At 36.3% G+C, this 11,643-nt stretch overlaps 1 pseudogene across 1 annotated transcript in view; it reads left to right on the forward strand.

Annotated features, from left to right (window-relative positions):
• The window catches only part of LOC309831838 (p53 apoptosis effector related to PMP-22-like), a 60,697-nt pseudogene extending 49,849 nt beyond the window's left edge, over positions 1-10,848 (forward strand). The window contains exon 2 of the transcript in view: positions 10,312-10,848. The product of the transcript in view is annotated as a p53 apoptosis effector related to PMP-22-like (transcript). The remainder of the gene's footprint in view (positions 1-10,311) is intronic.
• The last annotated feature ends 795 nt before the right edge of the window (positions 10,849-11,643 follow it).

The following is an 11,643-nucleotide window of genomic DNA, read 5'->3' on the forward strand; positions in this document are numbered from 1 at the left end:
AACATCACTAGCCATAAAGAAAATTCAAATTAAAACCACAATGAGATATTACTACACATCTATCAGAGTAGCTAAAAGACACAGTGGTAACACCAAATGGTCGCACGCGTATGCTGTGGTGGGGATGTGAAATGGTACATCCACTCTGGAAAACAGTTTGGCAGTTCCTCATAAACCTAAACATGCCTATGTCACTTCACCCAGCACTTTTACTCTTGGGTATTATCCCAGAGAAATGAAAACTTACGTTCACATAAATGTTCATAATGTTCATAAATGTTCATAGCAGCTTTACATTTGTAATAGCCAAAAGTTAGAAACAACCCAATGTCCTTCAATAGAAGAATGGTTAAACAAACCAAGGGACATCTTTATGGTGAAAACTAGAGCAGTCAGAAGGAACTAACTGTTGATACATGCAGCCACTTGGATGAATCTGAAGGTGATAATGCTGAGTGAAAAAGCCTCTCTCAAAAGGTATATATGTAAGTTTCTACGTATATAACATTTTCAAAATGAAATTTTAAAGATGGAGAACAGATTAATGATTGCCAGATTTCACTAATTTTACACAAATACATGTAAAACTGGTGAAATCTGAATATGCCCTGGAGATTGTACCAATGTCAATTTCCTGGCTTCAATATTGTGTTAAAGCTGTGCAACATGTTACCACTGGGTAAACTGGATGAATGGTACAACGGAACATCCTATACATTTTTTGCTACTCTCAGTGCATCGGTAATCATTTATATATTTTTATATGAATACAAATACATTTCATATATTATTTTATATATATTTATCAAAATCGTTTCAAAATGGCAATGTGAAGAATTATGTGTATAATATGCTATTGTTTTGTGGAAAAGGGGAGAGGGGAAATAACATATATTTGTTTTTGCTTACGTATCCATAAAGGAACTCCAGAAGTATACTAATGACAGTGATTACCTGAATGTTTGTAGGTTGGGGGAACTGTATCAAATAGGAGACAGATGTAGAAAGACATATATATATATATATATATATTTTTACATTTTGAACCATGTTAATCTCTTTTTTTTTTTTTTTTTTTTTTTTGCGGTACGCGGGCCTCTCACTGTTGTGGCCTCTGCCGTTGCGGAGCACAGGCTCCAGATGCACAGGCTCAGCGGCCATGGCTCACGGGGCCAGCCGCTCCGCGTCATGTGGGATCTTCCCGGACCGGGGCACGAACCCGTGTCCCCTGCATCGGTAGGCGGACTCTCAACGACTGTGCCACCAGGGAAGCCATATTTCTTATTTTAAAAAGTAAATAATTATTATTCTAGGCATAAAAATAATTATAATGACCATCATTCATAAAAGAACACAACACCAAAATATTTGAATGACATAACCTTGGATTTAGGTCAGGTATTCAAATTTAATTACTATTACTTTATTAAAATTTTACTTCATTATTATTACTCTTATTTCTGTGGATTTAAGGAAACTTGACCACTGGTCAGGGCTGGTCTTGAAAATAACACTCAGAAAACACTGCATTCATTCACACCAATGTCACCCAGGTGCCAAAATGAATCTCTTTTTGATTTGCAGTACTGTGCTTTCAGCATATGCAAAGCATTGTTCTTTTGGACTTTAGAAACAGGAAAAACAAAGAGATCCTTTAAATAACCTCCACAAATTGAAATAGAATATGCCTCTCTGTGCTTTAGTGTTCCTTGGGAAATAGACTTAAGTGGTACTAGTTGTACATTTCCCAACAAAGAAAACAAAGAACAAGAGAAAAGCAAATTTCAAAACTCAAAAGAATTTTTGGCAACAGTCAAGAGCAAATGAGGGGCCTCAATAAAAAACGCACAGGCAGCCTCTAAGCACAATTTATTAATGCAGCATATAAAAGTAAAATGCCAGCCACCTCAGATACTAATGGAAATCAATAAATGTCAATGTGCATAGTGCTGCTATGATGGAAATCTCTGCTTTTTTATTTATCTGCTACAACAGAGAAAAGTGAAAGTTGGTAACTTAGGCCAATAAAATATTAAAGATACTCTGAGGTTATTCACATTCAAAACTGCAATTACCTGCTAAATTAAAGGGCCATTTTTCTAGGTATCTAAGCTTTATGTATCAAAGCTAATTTTATTTATTTAGCCACACCACAGGGCTTGTGGGGTCTTAGCTCCCTGACGAGGGATTGAACCCACGCCCTCCGCAGTGAAAGCGCAGCGTCTTAACCACTGGACCGCCAGGGAGTTCCCAAAGCTAATTTTAATATTAGCTGTCTATGCATTTACTTTTCTCATTGCTTCTTTCAATATACGTACAAAGCAGTGATCAGTTTAGCCAATATTTACAGGAGAAAGGAAGAGACTTTAAGAAACTATGAAAGCAAATTTAAGAGCTCTAAATTCATGTTGTTGTTTTTTTTAAGTACACATGGGAACACACAAATGTGTTAGCAATTGGACGATCTATCATTATTGGGGAAAGGCAAATGTCTTGAATTTCAATGGCAGCAACCCAGTGAGGCCAGAGGGTCTACAGGAAGGGTGCTCTGAAGAGGGAACATGTCTGGGAACAGAGTCTCCCTCTGTACACACTTTCTTCCATTGAGACCACTGTCATCACTAGCATGTCTTCCAAGTTTGGGGACATTCAAAGCAAGTATTCAAAGAATGATAACAGCTGACCCCTCTGGCCTGGTCAATTTTCACCCATACCAGTTTGGCCCACGCTCTCACTCCTCTACCCTTTCTGCTCAAATGTCCCCTTATTAAAGAGGCCTCCCTTGGTACTCCTAACAGAGCACACCACTGTGTATCACTCACAGTTTTCTTCCCAGCACTATCACCACTGCCTATTTTATATTTACTTGGTTATTGTCTCAGTCCCCCTCAGGAATGTCAGCTCCATAAGGACAGGGATTGGACAGTTTGATTCAATTCTATGTACCCAGTATCTGGAAAAGCAATAACTCAGTAAGTCCTTCTACTTAAACCTCACAATGATTCTGTAAGTAAACGGATGCTAAAAATAACTGGGTTCCCCAAAGTTACCCATTTGATCAGGGGGAAATTTTATGACTCAAAGTCATATCTCTGAGTTCTAAATTCTATGTTTTTTCCAGCATATCACGCAGCTTCTCATTTTGATACTATGAATTACTTTAAATCTGGAAATTCTCATCAAGTCTTTGTGGAAATGGAGCATTGTGAAGAGTAAGTGCCCACCTAAAAAGAGCACGTACTTTTTAAATTAGTTTGTTATATAATTCCTCCTTCATGTGCACAAGCAAAAACCTTTTTCCAGAAACACAGAAAAATATTCAAGTATACTTATAATTAAGAATAATATGGAAACAAAAAGAAGTGTCACTTTTCAGGATAAATTTAGATGCTAATGCAAGGACATTAATAAATCAATGAAACTAACTGCAACTATTTAACAATTTACTAAACATTTATAGAGTATCCTTTATAGGTCAGAACCTCTGCTAAGGCCATGGAGTTATAAAGATAAATAAATAATAATCCACGTCCTTAAAAGTGTTAAATCCACTTCAAGATATAGACACATAAGTAAAAATACAATATAATGGAATCAGAGGCTTTTGTAAGTTGGTAGGAGAGCAAAGGGAATCAGTAACCAGTTCTGCCTAGGAGCATCAAACAGAAGAACTGCAGTTTGAGCTGCATCTTGGAAGATAAGTAGACATTCCCAGGTCCAACAGCAAGAGGGAGTAGCAAATGGGAAATGATATGTGTATTTCAAGGACTAGGACATTTAATATGTCTGGGCGTCAGGTACATTGAGAAGGTACAGCTGGAGATGGGACTGTCAAAGAGCATAGCAATACCACCTAAATATCCTTAAGAAGATTCAGTGAGATGATGCATGTAAAACCATCAGCATAGTGCCTCACTGTGTACTGAATAATTGCTGGCACTTGGAATGGAATGGAGGAATCGAGATTTTTATATATCCACAATTCCAAAAGAAAAAATGTCTCTTGGTATAAAAATAAATCCACTGTTGATCAAATAAAATTCTTTATTGGGGTCCCCATGTGTTTAGAAATGGCAAGCATATTATTTACACAGAGCAGTATTCAAAACCAGGGAATCCAGATAGCCATCTTATCTGATGTTTTCAGCAATAACCGATATACGTGACAGGGAGTTTAAGAAGTAATGAAGCAATCCTGTATTTAGAACCAGCCGTGATATGGACTTCACTTGCTTGAATAACAGGCTGATTTTACAGAGAAGAGGGTGTGAGTTTGATTTCTTTTTTCATTACTCATGACTTCAATCCTCAGGGAAATGACAAGATAATTTAATTCCCAAACACTCATTTGGGAGTGTCAATGATAAATGATTGGAAATATTGCTGCTCCCATCACACGGCTTTTCTTATTGGTTCTCGCCTCCGTACTTCTTTCTTCTCTTCACTCAGCCCCAAGGAGCGAACTTGATATTGGAGCGATAAAGCTTGTCACAATAAACGTAATCTTCTGTCACAATCTTTCTCTTTTTCCCCTTTTCTATTGTTTCCCCCTAAAAAAATCTTCAGTTTGATCCTTGCATGGCAACTTCATACTTCTGTATGACTGAGGGACAACAGGAATTAATTTCACTGTTTGTGCCAGTCAGCACAAGAAAGTTGTAATTTTCCTTGTCACTGCATCTTACAACCTCCTAATGAGCAGCTCTAATGCTGGGCTATTGAATTACACAATAAACAAAAGTTTTCCATCATTTAACATTTGTTCAAAGACTCTGCTGCGGGTCCACGAGAGGAGAAAGAAGAGAAATGTGCACTTATCCAGTGAATTCAATCAATGCAAACTGCAAATTTAGTTATTCAGGCTATCAAAATCTGTTGTTGTTATTGTTATTGTATTAATGCCTAAATTATTTGAAAAAAATTATCCTAACCTTACATGAAAGCTTGGCCTTTGTGGACATAAATGTGCCTAACAAAAAAAAAAATGATTTTGTATTCTAATTGAAGAATTGTTTATTTTGCAAATGAGTAAAGGGAGATACTTGGGCTAGTTATGTTTGTCTGAAAGGATGTAAGGGCTTTATTACATAGAACAGGGATCAGAAACCTTTATCTTTTGGGCCAGACTGAGGTCTTATGCCCATAAAAGTCTACTGTCTCTACCTCTGGACCTATGAACTGCCAACCCACATGGCTGCACCAGGCTCTTCCTCACCACAATTCCCATTGAATAGCAGGGACTCAGCGGGAAGGACACAAGAGCCAGAACAATGCCTTCCTTCTGGGGGGCATGGCCTTCCCACCCTAGCTCCTGCCAAGCTACCCTCCTGCTTTAGGCTTCCCTCCATACGACTCATTTAGTTCATCATAACCTCATCCCTTCAGAAAAATCTTCCTTCACCATCCTGTGCAAAAGTACAGTAGGCATTTCTAGAAGGAAAATGTGATCCCATGAAGGACCAGTGTATGGAAATTTGTATTTAAAACATTAATGACAATGGAAGTACAATTGTGCAGAAAGCATAGAAAATGAGGTTGCCCATTTAACTTTGCTTTCTGGTGCTGAGAGGTATTTGGCTCTTAAAGTACCATGACCTTAAATTGTGAACTTTCCTGTTGAAAATCTTCTTAGAATGTATTAGTGCACTTTTCATCCTGAGTAAGTAATATCACTTAGCCTTTTTTGATGATTCAGCATCTTGCAGTAGTTTGTTAAGAACAGATAGGCAGTTTCTCTTTTAAGGTAACACATTTTTCTTTCACTTGTACGCTTTTAACTAAAAGACTTTTACAAAACTATGTGGTTGAAAAATATTTTACTAAGCATTATCCTGCAAGGTGAAACATTCATTCATTCATTCTTCATGCATTCATTTACTGAGCACTTAAGTAGTTCCTACAAAGTGCAAAGCACTGTGCCAGGCTCTGGAATGCAATGGTGAAGAACACTAAAACCTCTAAGAAAGGAAGAATGTGCGGGCCAAGTTCACCTTATATTCTCTTAAGATACTGTTGAACACTCCCGAAAACCCATCTGTACACCTGCAGCATTACCATCCACACAGCATGTGGTAGAAAGACTGCAAACACAGCATAAATGCAAGACAAATACCTCCATCTGGAAGAATCCGAAAAGATTCTCAAAGGTGACCGGGACTTAAAGAATGAGGAAGAGGAGGGGTTTAGCATTTCAACCACATTTTTCAATAACCCTACATTTTCTTGCTCTCTGTTAACAATTATTCTTAACTTTCTGGGGATCCCCGTAAAGAATCTAATAAAAAATGTTAATATATTTGTATATCCATATACCTGTACACGCACACACACACGCACACACACAACCTCTTCTTTATCAATGGACACAGGTTGCTTCCATATCTTGACTGTTGTAAATAAGGCTGCAATGAACATAATGGTGAATATATCTTCTCAAATTAGTGTTTTTGTTTTCTTCAGAAAGATACCCAAAAGTGGAATTGCTGGATTGTATGGTAGTTTTACTTTTACTTTTTTCAGTAACCTCCATACTGTTTTCCATTGTGTCTGTACCAATTTACATTTCGATTAACGGTGCACAAGGGTACTCTTTTCTCCACACCTTTACCAATACTTGTTATTTCTTATCTTTTTGTTGTTAATCATCTGATGTCTTTTTGTGAGGTTGTAGTTCATTGTGACTTTGATTTGCATTTCCCTGATGATAAGTAATGTTGAGCATCTTTTCATGTACCTGTTGGCCATCTGTATGTCTTCTTAGTAAGAATGTCTCTTCGGGTCCTCAGCCTTTTTTTTTTTTTTTTTCATCTTTATTGGAGTACAATTGCTTTACAGTGGTGTGTTAGTTTCTGCTTTATAACAAAGTGAATCAGTTATACATATGTTCCCCTATCTCTTCCCTCTTGCATCTCAGCCTGTTTTTTAACGGGGTTGTTTGATTTTTTTTTTTTTTCCGGTACGTGGGCCTCACTGTTGTGGCCTCTCCCGTTTGTGGAGCACAGGCTCCGGACGCGCAGGCTCAGAGGCCATGGCTCACGGGCCCAGCCACTCCGCGGCATGTGCGATCTTCCCGTACTGGGGCACAAACCTGTGTCCCCTGCATCGGCAGGTGGACTCTCAACCACTGTGCCACCAGGGAGGCCCCTGATTTTTTGATATTGAGTTGTAAGTGTTCTTTGTATATTTTGGATATTAATCCCTTATCAGATATATCACTTGTTAATATTTTCTTCCATTCAGTCAGTGGCCTTGTTGTTTTGTTGATAATTTCCTTTGCTGTGCAAATGTTTTTTAGTTAGGTGAAAACTATTTATGTATTTTTGTTTTTGTTTCCCTTACCAGAAGAGACATATCCAAAAAACTATTGCTAAGATAAATATCAAAGAGCATACTGCCAATGTTTTCTTCTAGGAGTTTTATGGATTTAGGTCTTACATTTTAGTTGTTAGTCCATTTATAGTTTATTTTTGCGTATAGTGTGAGAAAGTAGTCCAGTTTGATTCATTTGCATGTAGCTGCCTAGTTTTCCCAACATCATTTATATAAGAGCCTGTCTTTTCCCCATTGTGTATTCTTGCATTCTTTGCCATAGATTAATTGCCCATATATGTGTGGGTTTATTTCTGGTCTCTTTAATATGTTCCATTAATTTATGTGTTTGTTTTGTGCCAGCACCATACTGTTTTAATTACTGTAGCTTTGGAGTATAGTTTGAAATCAGGGAGCAGGGTACCTCTAGTTTTGTTCTTCTTTCGCAAGATTGTTTGGCCATTCAGGATCTTTTGTGTTCCCATACAAATTTTAGAATTATTTGTTCTAGTTCTTTGAAAAAAGTCATTGGTATTATGATAGGGATTGTATTGAATCTGTAGATTGCCAATGCCCCTTTTTAATAATATTAATTCTTCTAATTCATGAGCATGGTATATGTTTCCATATGTTTGTGTCAATTTCAACTTGTTTTGACATCTTATGGTTTTCAAAGCACAGGTCTCTCACCTCCTTGGTTAAATTTACTCTTAGGTATTTTATTCTTTTGATGCAATTATAAGTGGGATTGTTTTCTTAATTTCTCTTTCTGCTAATTCATTGTTACTGTAAAGAAATATAACCAAAAATATATATATATAAAATCAATTTCTGTATATTAATTTTGTATCCTGAAACTTTACTGAAATATTGATTGTTTCTAATAGTTTTTTGTTGGTGCCTTTAAGATTTCTATATATAGTATCACGTCATCTGCAAACAGTGACATTTTATGTATTCCTTTCCAATTTGGATTTCTTACATTTTTTTTTCTTGTTTGATTACTGTGGCTAGAATATCCAGTACTATGTTGAAAACAAGTGGTGAGAATGGGCAGCCTTTTCTTATTCCTGATCTTAGAGAAAATGCTTTCAGCTTTTCACCATTGAGCATGATGTTGGCTGTGGGTTAGTCATATGTGGCCTTTACTATATTGAGGTATGTTCCCTTACTACCCACTTTTTTGAGATTTTTATTATAAATGGATGTTGAATTCTGCCAAAAGCTTTTTCTGCATCTATTGAGATGATCATGAAATTTTTATCTTTCCTTTTGTTAATGTGGTGTACTGAATTGATTGATTTGTGGATATTGAATTATCCTTGGATCTCTGAGATAAATCCCACTTGATCATGGTGTATGAGCTTTTTCGTGTGTTGTTAAATTTGGTTTGCTAATATTTTGTTGAGGATTTTTGCATTTATATTCATCAGTGATATTGGCCTGTATTTTTGTGTGTGTGTGTGGTGTCTTTATCTGGTTTCATTATCAGGGTGATGCTGGCCTTATAGAATGAGTTTGGAGGTGATTCTTCCTCTTCAATTTTCTGGAAAAGTTTGATAAGGATAAGTGTTAACTCTTCTTTAAATGTTTGACAGAATTTACCTGTGAAGCCCTCTGTTCCTGGACTTTTGTTTGTTAGGAGTTTTTTGATTACTGATTCAATGTCACTACTGGTAATCATTCTATTCATATTCTTTATTTCTTCTTAATTCAGTCTTGGGAGATTGTATGTTTCCAGGAATTCATCCATTTTTCTAGTTGCTCCAATTTGTAGGCATAGAATTGTTCGTAGTAGTATCTTTGATCCTTTGCATTTCTGTGGTGTCAGTTGTAACTTCTCTCTCATTTCTGACTTTATTTATTTGGGTCCTCTTTTTTTAATTAGTTGGTCTAAAGCTTTATTAACTTTGTTCATCTTTTCAAAGAACCACCTCTTAGTTTCATTGATCCTTTCTCCTGTTTATTTAGTCTCTTTATTTCTACTCTGATCAATATAATTTTCTTCCTTCTACTAACTTTGGGGATATTTTGTTCTTCCTTTTCTTGTTTTTTTAGGTGTAAGGTTAAGTCACTTATTTAAGATTTTTCTTATTTCCTGAGGTAGGCTTGTTTCACTCTAATTTTCCTCTTTGAACTGCTTTTGCTAAATCCCATACATTTTGGAATGTTGTGTTTCCATTTTTATTTAACTCAAGGTATTTCTTTATTTTCTCTTTGACTTTTCAATGACCCCACTGGTTTCTTAGTAGCAGATTGTTTTGATTCCACATGTTTGTTTTTTCCACTTTTTTTTGTAGTTGATATCTGGTCTTATGCACTTGCAGTCAGAAAGGATGCTTGCTATGATTTCAGTCTTCTTAAATTTACTGAGATATGTTTTGTGGCCTATCATGTGATCTATCCCAGAGAATGCCCTATGTGCATTTGAAAAGAATGTGTATTCTGCTGCTTTGGAATGGAATGTTTCATATATATATATATATATATATATATATATATATATATATATATATACTCTGCTGCTTTGGAATGGAATGTTTTATATATATATATATATATATATATATATATATATATATATATATATATATATATGCTCTATATATATTCCATCTGATCTAATGTGTCATTTAAGGCCAATATATCCTTATTGCATTTTTATCTGGATGGTCTGTCCATTGATGTATGTGAGAGTTAAAGTCTCTTACAATTATTCTGTTACTTTCAATTTCTCCCTTTATGTTTGTTAATATTTGCTTTATGTATTTATGTGCTTCTATGTTGGGTACATATATATTTACAATTGTTATATTTTCTTGTTGGATTGATCCCTTTATCATTATGTGATGTCCTTCTTTGTCTCTTGTTACAGACTTTGTTTTAAAGTCTATTCTGGCATTTTTGTTGTGCTGCCCACACTCATGGGCCACTCTCCAGTGGTGTCTGATCCCCATGTACTCCTTTCCTTCACACTGGCACTGACATGATGCTGTCCTGCAGCCTAGCCAGCACCTGCTTCTGCTAAGCACCATCGCCTTTGACATCATCGTGATGGCCAGCCACAGCTGGCTTAAGTCGAGTGACAATATCCACACGTTCTCACTGTGATGGTGATATTTTCACAAGGGTGGCTACAGCAGGACTTACAAGGATGGCTGCCAGATCGTCATGATGTACGTGTGGGGAAGGGGAGCTGCCACCAACCCCTTCTGCAGCTTTATCATCCTGGTGATCTGTTTCATCCTCTCCTTTGCCCTCTGTGGATCCCAAATGCTTGTCCTTCTGAGACTGAATGGTGGCTTCCTGGCCCTGGCTGCTGTGTTCCAGATCATCTCCCTTGTAATTTACCACGTGAAGTACACCTAGACTTTCAACCTCATACCAACCCTCCTGTCACTACATCTATAACTGGGCCTAAGTCTTCAGATGGGCAGCCACAATCATCCTGATGGCTGTGCTTTCTTCTGTTTCCTTCCCAACTATGAAGATGGCCTTCAGGGAAATGCCAAGCCCAGGTATTTGTACACATCCACCTAAGTTGGGAAATGAGCAGAAGAAAATCACTGCTACTGAGGTGGACTACAAAGAAACTGTTTTCCTCAGAATAATTTGAACTTATTTTTATGGCAATGTTCACAGAGTTAAACTAGGCAAAGTGCTAAAATAATTTGGGAGAAAATGTTTCTTAAATGGTGTTATAGTTTTATATTCATAGTTTACATGTGTCTTGTAGAGTTAAACAAGACTTACTCCTTCAACTAATTATCTATAAGATGCCAATATTTTCTTATAACTATCTATACCATTTATACTGCATTTGTAAAAGAATGTGAATGTTAAACATACCACTTTATAAGGTAAAAATAAGAAGGCTTCAGCAATTTGAGTAACCTAATCAAGTTTTTGTTTTTCCCGGATGGAATGGACTAGGTCTATTAAGCACTAAGGAAAAGAGGGAGATATTAGTAAAAATTGTTACTGACCCAATATTCTAAAAGAAGTACAATAAATAAATATTTTTCAAGCCTCCAGCTATTTAAAGAAGCAAAAATATTTCTTAAATATGTATTATTTGTGAGAATTTCTAATTAATAACCTTAACAAGTGACTTCTTTCTAAGCTTCATGTTAACTTGATATGCATTGAGGAAAGTATTTTTTCATGGCCATAGCCTGTTGCAGTAGCAAGGCCTCCTTAAGTAGTAAAATTTTAAGATAAAATTTTCTCATTTAAAGTGGTTTATAGGGTTGGAGTGTGGGAAAATGCTATACTAATAAATCTATACTGTTTTGTGTGTGTGTGTGTGTGTGTGTGTGTGTGTGTATGTGTGTA

The sequence above is a fragment of the Grampus griseus genome (assembly GCF_964374135.1).
Source record: "Grampus griseus genome assembly, chromosome: 13".
NCBI lineage: Eukaryota > Metazoa > Chordata > Mammalia > Artiodactyla > Delphinidae > Grampus > Grampus griseus.